The 12413-nt window shown below is 46.1% G+C and overlaps 1 protein-coding gene across 7 annotated transcripts in view; it reads right to left on the reverse strand.

Moving 5' to 3' along the window:
* Positions 1-12413, reverse strand: part of Deup1 (deuterosome assembly protein 1) — a 65150-nt gene that overhangs the window by 50232 nt on the left and 2505 nt on the right. The window contains exon 1 of one of the 7 annotated variants that reach the window (XM_021173321.2): positions 5560-5600. The exons of 5 other annotated variants lie outside the window; for them this stretch is intronic. The gene's annotated coding sequence lies outside the window, so the exon portion shown is untranslated. Of the gene's footprint in view, positions 1-5238; positions 5534-5559; positions 5601-12413 lie in introns of those variants that run through there. One more of the 7 variants, XM_021173320.2, reaches the window with a different exon arrangement.

A 12413-nucleotide genomic window follows, 5' to 3' on the forward strand; every position in this document is an offset into this window, starting at 1 on the left:
GAGACTGCCATATCCAGGGATCCATCCCATAATCAGCTTCCAAATGCTGACACCATTGCATACACTAGCAAGATTTTGCTGAAAGGACCCAGATATAGCGGTCTCTTGTGAGACTATGCCGGGGCCTAGCAAACACAGTAGTGGATGCTCACAGTCAGCTATTGGATGGTTCACAGGGCTCCCAATGGAGAAGCTAGAGAAAGTACCCAAGGAGCTGAAGGGATCTGCAACCCTATAGGGGGAAAACCATGATGAACTAACCAGTACCCNGGAGCTCTTGTCTCTAGCTGCATATGTATCGAAAGATGGCCTAGTCGGCCATCACTTGAAAGAGAGGCCCATTAGACTTGCAAACTTTATATGCCCCAATACAGGGGAATGCCAGGGCTAAAAGAATGGGAATGGGTGGGTAGGGAAGTGGGTGGAGGTATGGGGGACTTTTGGGATAGCATTGGAAATGTAATTGAGGAAAATACGTAATAAAAAAAATATTAAAAAAAAAAAAAAAAGAACCTGGAGATTCACGTGAATGATGGCCAGACCGCATGACAGCAGACTCTGACCTGTATCGTCTTCACCAGCCAGTTCAGAAAACCAAACTACCACGTCTGCAGTGTCATCTCCAGATGGTGGACGTGGCCACTGGCCTTCTTTTATTTTTGTTTCCCTTTCCAGCTATCAAACTAGAGAAGGCTAAGTATGTTCCCTGGACCAATCTCTTGGGATTCCTCTCTACTGGTTAGCCTTTCTCTAACCTCTCCATGCCAAGAGCCCACAGCCACAGCAGACCCAAAGCCTTGCCTTTTCTACAAAGCTTTTCCACAGGCTTCCTTGCCTATCTGCAAATGCATTTGTGATGTTCAGTCTTCATTGTCAACATGACTAGACTTCCGACTCACCTGGAGCCACTGCTCTGGGTGGATCTGTGAGTGTGTTATGAGGGAAGTTTAGCTGAGGAAGAATGATCTACCGTAAACTCAGGTGAGTTGACGGGGTTGAGTAAAAGGGGAATTGGGTCAAGAAAGCCCAGTGAATACTGGCATCCATCTCTCTCCTTCAGCTATAGATACAAGACACTAGCTGCACTGTCTGCCCCACCCTGAAGAGCTGAATCCCTCCAAACCACAAGGTCAAATAAACGTCCTTTAGAGGCCTGAGTGAGAATGGCTTCCATAGGCTCTAAGATTGGACTCTGGTTGGAGGAGGTGTGTCACCAGGGCGGGCTTTGAGGAATCAGAAGCTTCCTCCTGTCCCTACGTAGGTCTCTGTACTTGTAGATCAAAAGGTAATCTCCCAGCTGTTCCTCTTGCCATGAACTCTAAACCTCTGAAACCTTAAGCCCAATTAAACTTGATTTTATAACTTGTCCCAGTGCTTTGTCGCAGCAATAGAAAAGTGACTAAGATACTTCCTTAGGCCGATTTTGATAGGCATTTTGTCATGGAAAGTTGAAAAGTAAATTCCACAGAAAACTGCTACTGAGGAGTGAGGCTATTGCTGTGGTCCCCCGATCTTGTGGTTCAGGGGCCTTTGGATCAGCTTCACAGAATGGAATTGCAGGCCAGAGGAGACATGGGATGCTATAGGCAGAGCTTAATGGACCATTCTAGAGGGGGTCGGAAGAACAGAAAGACAAGAGACATACTGACGATGGAGGACATGCTCTACAGAAGCGGCTCTCAACCTGTGGGTCATGACTCCTGCAGGGTCACATGTCAGATTATGATTCTTAACAGTAACAAAATTCCAGTTCTGAAGTAGCAACAAAATAATGTTATGGGTGGGGATCATCAACAACACAAGGAACAGTCCTAGAGGTTTCTGTCAACAACATGGCTATGTTCTGTAAGGAATTGGCCTCTATTCTGTCCATGTCCTGAGAACTTGACTGAGGCTGTGCTAAATGCAAGGGGCTGGCTTGTTTATTGGAGAACGTTTCAGGACAGCTTGTGATCCATGGCGACTGCTTGCTGCTGATGCACAGAGAGTTGGGGTGGGAGGCTGGAAGGGAAGCAGAAAGTCAGGAAAATGTGCATTTCGTGAGAAAGGAGTGGGATTTTAAAGCTGCAATTCCAATGAACTTTAAAATAAAAGCAAAGAGTGATGTCCAGTCTCCTCCTCACAGCTTGGAACGGCTGGTCTCCGTATCCTCATTTCTCCCCTCAGCCATACTCCAGCTCTATACTATGTTAAGGATTTTTCTTCACTTTCTCTCATGGGTCCTTTCAACATCCCCCCTAAGTAGGTATTATTATAACTCAATTTTAGGAGAGTTGACTGAAGATCCCAAAGAGAAGAAAAAGAAGCTCTTAGAATCACCAGACTTGGGGACTAGGTGGGCTGTGTCCTCTTAAGGCATGCAAACCTAATCTTTATCTTTGGGTTTATCCGTGGAAATAATTCACTAGAGAAGGCTCTGGGTCAGGCTAGACCCTTTGCCATTAAGCCTTTGACTGAAAAAGACAAAAGGAAGAGGGCACAAAGGCCTGCATGGTGAGGGGATGGTCTGCGATTAAACGTCAGGAAATGACATCTAGAAAAGCAGAGAGAAGAACACAGAAAGCTGGTGATATCAATGGTGTGTGTGTGTGTGGGGGGGGGGGGTTTGCAGCAGAGGTCAACTGTGTGGAGGGTGCCCCGGCGGAGTGTGAGGCTGTGCTTAGACCTAAGGCATGGGCCTCAGCCAGCTTTTCAGCTTGTGTTATCTGAGTTTTGGTAATGTGAGTTTATGGTGTATTCTGGATATTGAGCTCTTGTCAGATAAGTAATTTGCAAATATATTTGCCTGTGCTGCGGTCTGCTGTCTGTTCATTGGCCTCTGTGCTGTTGATTGTATCTGTTAGATGCTAGGAAGAAACTCTTTAGTTTGGTGGAATCTCATCTGTTAATTTGCTTTTATTTTCTGTGTTCAGGGTTCTATGAAAAAAAACCAAAGAATCACTGCTAAGGTTAAGGTCCCTATATTTTTCTCCTGTCTTTTTCTATTAATTTTCCAGTTTTGGGTCCCACGTTTGAGGCTAGACCCCACTGTGACTTGCTTTTGTATTTGGTGAGATGGAGAGGCTTTCTTTTCTGTGGCTGTCCAGCACACCCAGCAGTTTGTTCAAACAATTAGCTCTCCCCATGCTTCAAGCCAAGCGACTTGTAACAATTCAGTTGGCTGTAAACCCGTGAGGTTATCTCTGGACTTTGTTCTGCTTCATTGGTCTGCATGTCTGTCTTTATGCTGATGCCGTGCACAGCTGATTCTCACTGTGTTCTGAGATATAATGACATGAGTTGTTCTTTCTGCCCAAGACTGCTTTGTCTTTTTGGGTCTCACCACAGTGAGAACAGCTATTATCAAAAGGAATAGAGCAAGTGATAAGATACACAAGAGGAACATTTGTGTGGCATTGGTGGGATTAATTAACGTACCCACAGTGGACATTACTAAACACAGAGTAGAACTACTATATGATCCAGCAACCCCACCACAGGTTTTACACCTGAGCTGAACTAAATTTACACGTGGAAAAGGCACCCACAACCCAAATTTATTTACAAGAGCCAAGATATAGACTCAAACCAAATGTCTACCAGCAGGTGGCAAAGAGAAGGTGGTACAAAGGCCCAGTGGAGTACTATTCAGTAATAAAACCTATGCAGTCCTGACACTTGTGACAGCATGGATGGTACTGGCAGACAGACAAACAGGCAGGCAGGCAGGCAGGCAGGCAGGCAGGCAGGCAGGCAGGCAGGCAGGCAGGCAGGCAGGCAGCATCTACTCATGTACTTTTGGAGCAGCTGCTCTCATAGATGCTGACAGCATGACCATTGCCAGTCTGGAGGGAGAGTGGATGAGAAAGAGACACAGGATTGCAGACAGCAGTGAGTTCTGGTGTCCTGTGGTGCAGCACTGTGAAGATGACACAAGGACTGACTAATCAACACATGTTACTTAGAAAGGACAGAAGTTTAAGGTGACGACGAGCCATGCTAATCACAATCACCTGGTTTCGGCTCACTCTGCCTTGTATGAACATGACTCAGACCTTCACATTGTACTTCCCAAGTATATACAGATGTCATTTGTGAACACATAAACAAAAATGGAGTTCACAGAAGACATGTGGAAGTATCCGGAAGTGACCTGGGTGATGCAGTAGTTGGTGGATTCTTCCCTCAAAGAGTTTTGAAACATAGGCTTATGTTTGGGTTCCTTTGTGTTGTTTTTTTTTTTTTTTTTGACTGTGTCTCACTAGGTTGCTCAGGCTGGCCCAGAACTCGGGATGTAGCACAGGATGGCCTCAAAATGACAGCAACCCCTTTGCCTCAGTCTCCCGAATCCTGATATTACAGGCTTGAGTGTCTGTTTTCCTATTCTGGTTCTTAAAGACGTGGATGCTCACAGTCAGCTATTGGAGGGAACACAGGGCCCCCAGTGGAGGAGCTAGAGAAAGCACCCAAGGAGCTGAAGGGGTCTGCAACCCTATAGGAGGACCAACAATATGAACTAACCAGTACCCCCAGAGCTGTGTCTCTAGCTGCATATGTAGCAGAAGATGGCCTAGTCGGCCACCAATGGGAGGAGAGGCCCTTGGTCTTGAGAAGATCTTATGCCCCAGTATCAGGGGAATGCCAGGGCCAGGAAGTGGGAGTGGGTGGGTTGGGGAGCAGGGCAGGGGGAGGGTATAGGAGACTTTCTGGATATCATTTGAAATGTAAATGAAGAAATATCTAATAAAGAGAGAGAGAGAGAGAGAGAGAGAGAGAGAGAGAGAGAGAGAGAGAGAGCTCAACTGCATGAGGCCAGCAGTTGTGCCAGCCTTCTGCCATTATCCAAGCAAGGCAGCTTTGAAATCCAAGAAAGCAAATTAGTAGCTACAACAGGGCTGTACTGGGAGGAATGGAGGGATGTCACCAAACGTTGGTCTAGAGCTCAGAAAGAGAAAAGGCAGCTTGTCATATGACTAAGGAGGCAATCATGGGAGGAAAGAGACAGGGAGAGAGTGTATTTTTTCAGGAGACATGGAATCATCTGAAAACAAGTTTCCAAGGCTGGTGAGCAATCTCAGGAGACCTTACCTTTGTCAAAATCTCTTAAGAAAACTCATTCTGAAATAAATTACATACCCATTTGCCTGAGCTAACAGGCATGTAATCAGACCTCTCAAAGGTGGCTCACATCAGATACTGTGCCGCATGAGAGACAGATGCAGGCAAAGGGGCTGTGAAGGTGACCCAGAACCTGCTCACCACATCCTCGTGAGCTCACAGTGGTCAGCGTGGCTCCTCTTCAACAGGACAGCAGATATGCTGTTCTTCGCAAAGCTATAGGTCACAGCTTATGGCTCCCTCACTCAAATCTAATTCCTGAAGCGTGGACGGGCGTTCCCTCAGGTGCTTTCCTCCTCTTCCACACGGTTATTTACCATCACCCTTGGTGTTTGCTGGGTCAGCAGTACTCAATGCCTGTTCCCTTGCTGAGTGCGATGGAGGCTCATATTCTACCCAGGCTTCTCCTCACGAGAGAGAGGGAGAGAGAAGCTTATTGGATGTGGAAGTGTTATAAACTACCTTGTTCTGAAGGAGGGGTGTAGGTATGCATGAGCAAGGGCCTGTCCTGAGCCTTTGGCCTGACAGTGAAAGGGAGCCCCTAACAGAGATGAAATGCTCTATGACATCTCAGTGTCCCCAATGACAGAAAAACCTCAAGCATCACCTTTTTTTTTTTTTTTCTGAGTGGGGGATGTTATGCTATTATGTACACATCACAGGTCTCCTCTGTGATGACTCTCTACACTGTGAGCAACCTTTAAATGAACACATGGGGGGAGCAGACAGACAGCATGGTGAGCAGAAAGTCAGCAAGGTGGGCAGACAGGAGGGTGAGCAGGCAGGGAGGGGGAAGCAGACAGACAAAGAGGTGAACAGACAGAGATATAGACAGGGGCTAAGCAGACAGACAGGGGTGAGCAGACAGACAGGGGTGAGCAGACAGACAGGGGGTTAGAAGACAGGAGGTAAGCAGACAGACAGGAGGTAAGCAGACAGAGGGTGAGCAGACAGACAGGAGGTAAGAAGACAGACAGGGGTGAGCAGACAAGGGGTGAGCAGACAGACAGGGAGTGTATGTTGGAAGGTGCTGGCCTCTTCTTCAAGGCAGAAACTTCATAGCTCTAAAGAGCACTCAGATGTCCCTGTTCTCACACAGTGATCCATGTAAGTCTGAGGAAAATGATAATGTTTATTCTCATACACAATGCCTGTGCTGTGTAAGCCAGTCTCCAGGACAATCACCTGTATGCCTTGGTAGAAACAAGGCTGATCTAAGGAGATTGTGACGGCAATGGTGTGAGGACAGGACTTCTGCCTTTCCCTCTGACACCAGGGCCAGGCGCTTCACTAGGCCTCAATAGAAAGGGCCAGGGAAGCAATAGTAGGACCTGTTTTCTAATACTAGACATGAAAAAAATGTTTAAGAGACACTCTATTTTCTACATGCTTGAGATTTCCCACAAACCTTTCTTGCTAGCTTGTGCTGACTTCTAGAAGTTTCTGCAGCCTCAAGCCCTGAATTTCAGGCATTCTAGACCAGTGCTGTTCACAACTGGCAATTCCACAGGATGTCATGGACCCTTAAGACATCACATGTCCAGACAGACTACCTGACCCTTGTTGCTTAAACCCACTCCCATTCCCCTCTGCTCTGCATCTTTATGTGACACAACTGCTTCCAGTTGCCAGGAGTAGAATCTTTCTGATCAGAGAGCATACTGGTGCCAGCTCTGCCCCATATCCTAAATTCTGACCTCTCATCATAGTCAGTGATAAAGCCTGACCAAGATACCATCAACCGCTGTCGGCAGTTGCCAACTGTTCTTGTCAGGGTGCTTGGAGTGCTTCTCCCAAGGGTGAAGCAGTGTGTCCGCCTACGCCGAAGCACAAGGGGGTGGTACCTTTAAGGTCTGGCCTTGTGGGAGACAACTTGGCACTGGTGGGACTGTCCTCAGAAGAGACTTAGTTCTTGCAGGAATCTGCTTAGGTCTTGTGGGGGCTGAGCCTTAAAGAGAAGCCTAGTCCCTGGGTGTCCCCAGACTGCCTCCTTCTCTTCTACATCCCTCCATCTGATGCCATTAACAGAATCAGCCAGGTAAGGCTGCCTGCTCTTGAGCGTTCAGCTTCCAAAACTGAGCTAAATATACCTCTGTTCCTTATACACTATTCAGCTTTGGGTATGTTGTTATAGCAACAGAAAAGGGACAATAACCTCCCTAACATCCATCCTTTTATTCTTACATGTTAACAGAGTTTTCATGGTATTTGCAATGATGGTTCCTTAGCACATGGGGTCTTCAACAATGTGAGGGAGGACCTCAGTGTCATCGCTGCTCAAATTATCTTGCCCGATTTTGCCACTCTAAGGGCAGGTGTATATCCCCTGAGACTGGCTTGAAGGGAGGTCTGGACATTCCTGGGCTACTGATGAAGAGCACAACTCATGTCTCATCTTCTACCTTCATTCTTTTTCCTTTGCAATACTAGGATTTGAACCCAGAACCCTACAATTGCAGAGTAAGTACTCTTCCACTGAGCCACACTCCCATCCCCACCTCATTTTCTAAACTGTGTAGATATCAACATTGTGAATAATCAAATCATCTGTCCTTTCTGGGTTGGCAGTTTTGTTGACTGACCAGTGTTTTCCTGTCCTTGAACCACTTTAAGAAGCATGTAACTTGATCATGCAAGGTAGGTGTAAAATGCTTGTGTTTTTCATTAACCATGTATAGAGAAGGTTTGGAAGGGATTTCCATAGACAAAGCCCACCAGCTCTATTCTGTCTCTCATGCATTGCCATTTGCACACACTGTTGTCATGCAATGGCTTAGCAAGAGGAGCCCAAGCCAGATGCTCTGCGACTTTGTGGGAACAACAGCAAATATCCCTGTTAACTTCAAGGTATAGGCTACCTAAGCAATGTTAGGAGGTGAAAACAGTGTGTTTCAGGTGTTACCCTCACAGGACCCACAGATTCTGTCAGGGAGTTCCTGCAAACGACTGCATGCCCCACACATTTCTGCTTTTCCTGGATTCCGTCATTTTTCGCACCATCCTGCTTCTACCTAATTTTGAACTCTCAACTCCCTCTCGTTTGCTCTTCCGCACATGGTGTTCATTCTGCTCTGCCTGTCTTTGGCATCACTTCTGACAGTGTACCCTTCCTGTGCGAGATGCTCTTCCAGTCATTGTGGTGTGACAGGAGATGCATGGTGCTGTTGCTGGGTTAAGTTCAGCTCCTGCTGGTTCTTGGTCACCCTTGGTCTGCTCTTTCCTCTTTACGAGCTCTATTTCTAGCTTTCCTTCTTTCTGTTTCTTGACTTTGGTGCAAGGAAGGCATAGCTTTTTCCAATAAAATCACTCCTTTCTTCAGAGGTGAGGAACCTGGAGGCTGTTCACATTGCTAAGCATCCTGTGCCAGGCACACTGCCTAGAGGCTCTCAACTGTTCTAGGTGTTTGAACATGTTGAAAACTAGGTCAGGTTAGATGTGCCTGGTGCCATTGTTTATGGTAAGGTCTGCATACCTCAGGCTCTCCTCCTGTAACCTAATGAGTTGCCAATATACCCAACAGTGCCCTATAAAAAGTGCAGGCAAATGTGTTTTGAGTGGTGGCACTTCTGAATCTTTGTCTTATATTGTTTCAAAGGAATATTTCTTCTCTTTCTCCATCCCTCCTGAGTCTGTCTTGGAAGTCACTAATTCAGCCCTGCAATCAGCCCCATGCTAGCTTCAGAGTTCACCTTCACAACACCACATACCAGGAACACTGCCCCTCCCCCATCTCTTTTTCTGTTAATTCTTCATTCAAGACACAAGAAATTAGTGGAACTTGTTAAATGAGACTATTCTGGTGAGAACTGGATATTGGGAGGGGCAGGGGAAGTACTGAGCAGTGTGGGGAGAGCAGGAAGATGTGTCTAGGCAAGGATGGTCTGGTCTGGTCTGGGCCAAGAAGGTGTGGTATGGGCCATCTGGAAGTCACAGCAATTGAAAAGAATTTTCAATTATAGGAAAAGAACACTGCAACCATTCATTATGGTCCTGCTGTAGGGGCTTAGCTCAGGAAAATCAGAATTTCTTTTTACCAACTATAAATAAAACTGAATTTAATCCACCCCAAAGTGAGCAACTGAGGCTGTGACTCTGTGTCTCTCTGGAGAAGGACCCCTGAGGGTTAAAAAGACACACAGAAGAAGCAGTGTTGGCGAGGGCTTTTGGAATCCAGGTGGGAAGCTGCTCTTTAATAACCCATCTATCTCAGTTCTCTGGAAGAGGAGAAGAGTTTGTTGGCTTGGTGCAGAGGCATCCCAAGTTTTAGAAACCATTTGACAAGATTCTATGAGAGAGATCAATGGCTCAGGTGTTAGTTACAGAATGCAAAGTATGTCTCAGAATGGAAGGCCAAGTAGGGGAGTCAGGGAGGAGAACAGGTTTTGGGTAAAGATGGATGAACCCACAAAATTTGCTCCTTTCCCAAGACTTGCTAACATGAAGGAGATGGATAGTTTTCACCTGACACATTAAACCTACAAAGGCAAAAGAATGGGAGCCAAGTAGCAACAACCTGTGATGGTTACTGTTGGTTACTGTTGGTTACTGTTGGTTACTGTTGGCTGCCACCTTTTCAGGATCTAGAATCACCTGGGAGACATGCCTCTGGGTGGGCCTGTCAGGGGATTTCTGGAGGTAAAACCCACCCTAAGTATAGTTGGTCCCCACCATGGGTGAGTCCTGGACTGAATAAGAAGTGAGCTCAGGGGGCCAAGGAAAGCAGTTCACAGGACAAAAATGATGGGCAGCTCCAAAGAGAGACATCTGAAAGAAACTGGAGGAAAAAGGAAACTTCAGAAGTCTGTGACAACAGGATTACTAACTTCAGGAGCTAAAAATGTTGAGCAGGAAAGAAAAAGATTGATCCTTGTCAAACTCTGAGATGGACATGACTTATAAAGTCATAAGAAGGTTATTGAGGCGACCAAAATCATGTCATATTGGGGGACAGGGGAGTTCGAAGTGTGTGTGTGACAGAGTGGGAGAGAGGGAGGGAGGAAGGAAAGGAGGGAGGGAGGGAGGGAAACAGAGATAGAGAGAGATCCAGTGTAAAAGTCAATAGCTAATACCTAAAATTTAAAAATCAAAAGCAGCAGTAAAACCCATTATTTGAAGATACTAAGTTAGACATTAAAACCCTTGGGAAAGGGCCCCTGCCAAAAGGATTCACAGTGGCTGCCTTGGGAGTAGAAATCTGGCCAGGCACCAACGCAACTAGATTTTGCTTTATATTGTTTTGGTAATCCATAGAACCAAATAAATTTTTTATATTGTGCACATAACTTTTTCTATCAGTGTTTGGTATATATTTATATGTTTATGTAGTTTCAGAGCTTCATAAGCTCACTGTAGGTGCTAAATAATTGTTGAAAGTGGGCTGCTTCAAGAAACATCACAGGAACATGTCCATAAACTTGCTAACAAGTCCCTGGAGAACCACCCACATTTACTGGATTCTTTACAACATGGGAGCCAGTGGGCTCTGAGCTCGGGACACTATGGCCATAGCCTACCAGGATGAGCAGCAGTCCTTCAGAACACACTGGTGTGCTCAGTAACTTCTGTAACTAACTGTAACTATCTTGTACCCAAACAAGTCTAACTCTCTCCACTGCGTTCTAAACTCTTTAAGGACCAGTTCTGTTTTTAAATAACCTTGGCAGTTCAGGGGTTAACACTCAGGACAAGGTACTTTGTCTTCAAAGAATGAATGCAGAGGACCAGCCAGGTCTTCAGCTTTGCAGGGCTAAGACAATCTGCTACACAAGCTCACGCTTGAATTCTCCAGTCTGCCTTACTATAACCCAATGTCACAGTCTCTCTAGGGACTCAACACACACTTAGCCTGACCTGGCTGTGCTGTGAACTCTAAGCATGGATCTCACCTCCATGTGCTCAATTTCCAGTGTAGGAAAGATCCAGGGACTGGAGCTAGATGTATTTCAATTCAACTCTTGCCTCCTTCACTGACTGCTATTCTACTGGTATAAATTCTTGTTCCTGTCTCCATCTCTCTGAGGCTCAATGGGGCAGGGACACAGCAATGAATACCCTTCACCCTTCAACTTACAGTGGAGTTGGCTGTGGCTGGACAGGGCCATTATATATTGAAAAAACAAAAAAGGTTGAAAACGCACAGTATTAACCCAGTGAGCCTGAGAACCAACAGCTCAGCCCTCAGTGTCCTGTGGTGTGGTGATGGTGACTGTCTACCCTCACAGTTGCACCACTAACCATGAATTACTAGCATTGTCAGAGGGAATCCACAGATTTATAGTCTGGAGAAAAGATCCACCTTAGACATTAGAGGATGGTTTCTACTATCCTCTTTACAGCTTCACACAGGCATGCAGGCACACAGGCATGCAGGTGACCAGGCAAGCAGAGCAATCCTGAGTCCAGCACCAACTATATATGGAATTTCTGAACTACAGCTAAACATATGCCACCCAGCTGGAAAGCACATTTCTGAGCCTTTCTTACAACTGAGACTGAGTTCTGGCCAATGTTAGTGAACACAGGGAAGCCCAACATCTCTAGGTCAGACTCCTAGGAGGGAAGTCTTTCCTGCCCTTGCTTTCCCCCTCATTATGAGCACTCAGTACCAGGATGGAAGGCGAACTGTCACAATGCTGGAGCATCCACTCTGAGTGTAAAGAGGAAACCACTCACTCTGACATAGAGATGAGTTTTCTCTTACTTAAGGCTGTGCATTTGGGGGGGGGGGTGTGTGTGCGTGTGCATGTGTGTGTTTCAGCGGCCCCTGCTCTACCGTAATGTATTCTGTTTTATTGTTGAGTGTAAGGGCTATGTCCAGGAGGCAGGGCTCAAAATGTCTTAGTTGTTCATGCCTCTCTACTTTCCTTTACTTGATGTCAGAGTCACAGGTGGAGCAGAGTCACTGGAAGTGAGACATTAGAGTTGTGACTAGGGTCAAAAGCAGCTGCAGTCAGGTCTGGGCTCTGAAGTATCTCTGCTGCCCCAGTCTGAGTCCAGCAGAGGTCAGATGGCTAGTAAAATATTCATGGTGCTGATGTGGGAGAAGAGGGAGGACAAATAATTGTGAAAAGGAATTTGGTCCATTTCCTACCACAGTGAATATTTTCTAAACCCCATTCTAAAATATCCAGTTCTTGCTGTGCTATGGAAATATATGTATTGTGGAGCTGTGTTTAAATGTTGAGAAAATGTGGCCAGTCTTAAGGATAGGAGCCCAGATATAGCTGTCTCTTGTGAGACGATGCCGGGGCCTAGCAAACACAGGAGTGGATGTTCACAGTCAGCTATTGGATGTATCACAGGGCTCCCAATGGAGA

The sequence above is a fragment of the Mus caroli genome, chromosome 9 (genome assembly GCF_900094665.2).
Source record: "Mus caroli chromosome 9, CAROLI_EIJ_v1.1, whole genome shotgun sequence".
NCBI classification, from domain to species: domain Eukaryota; kingdom Metazoa; phylum Chordata; class Mammalia; order Rodentia; family Muridae; genus Mus; species Mus caroli.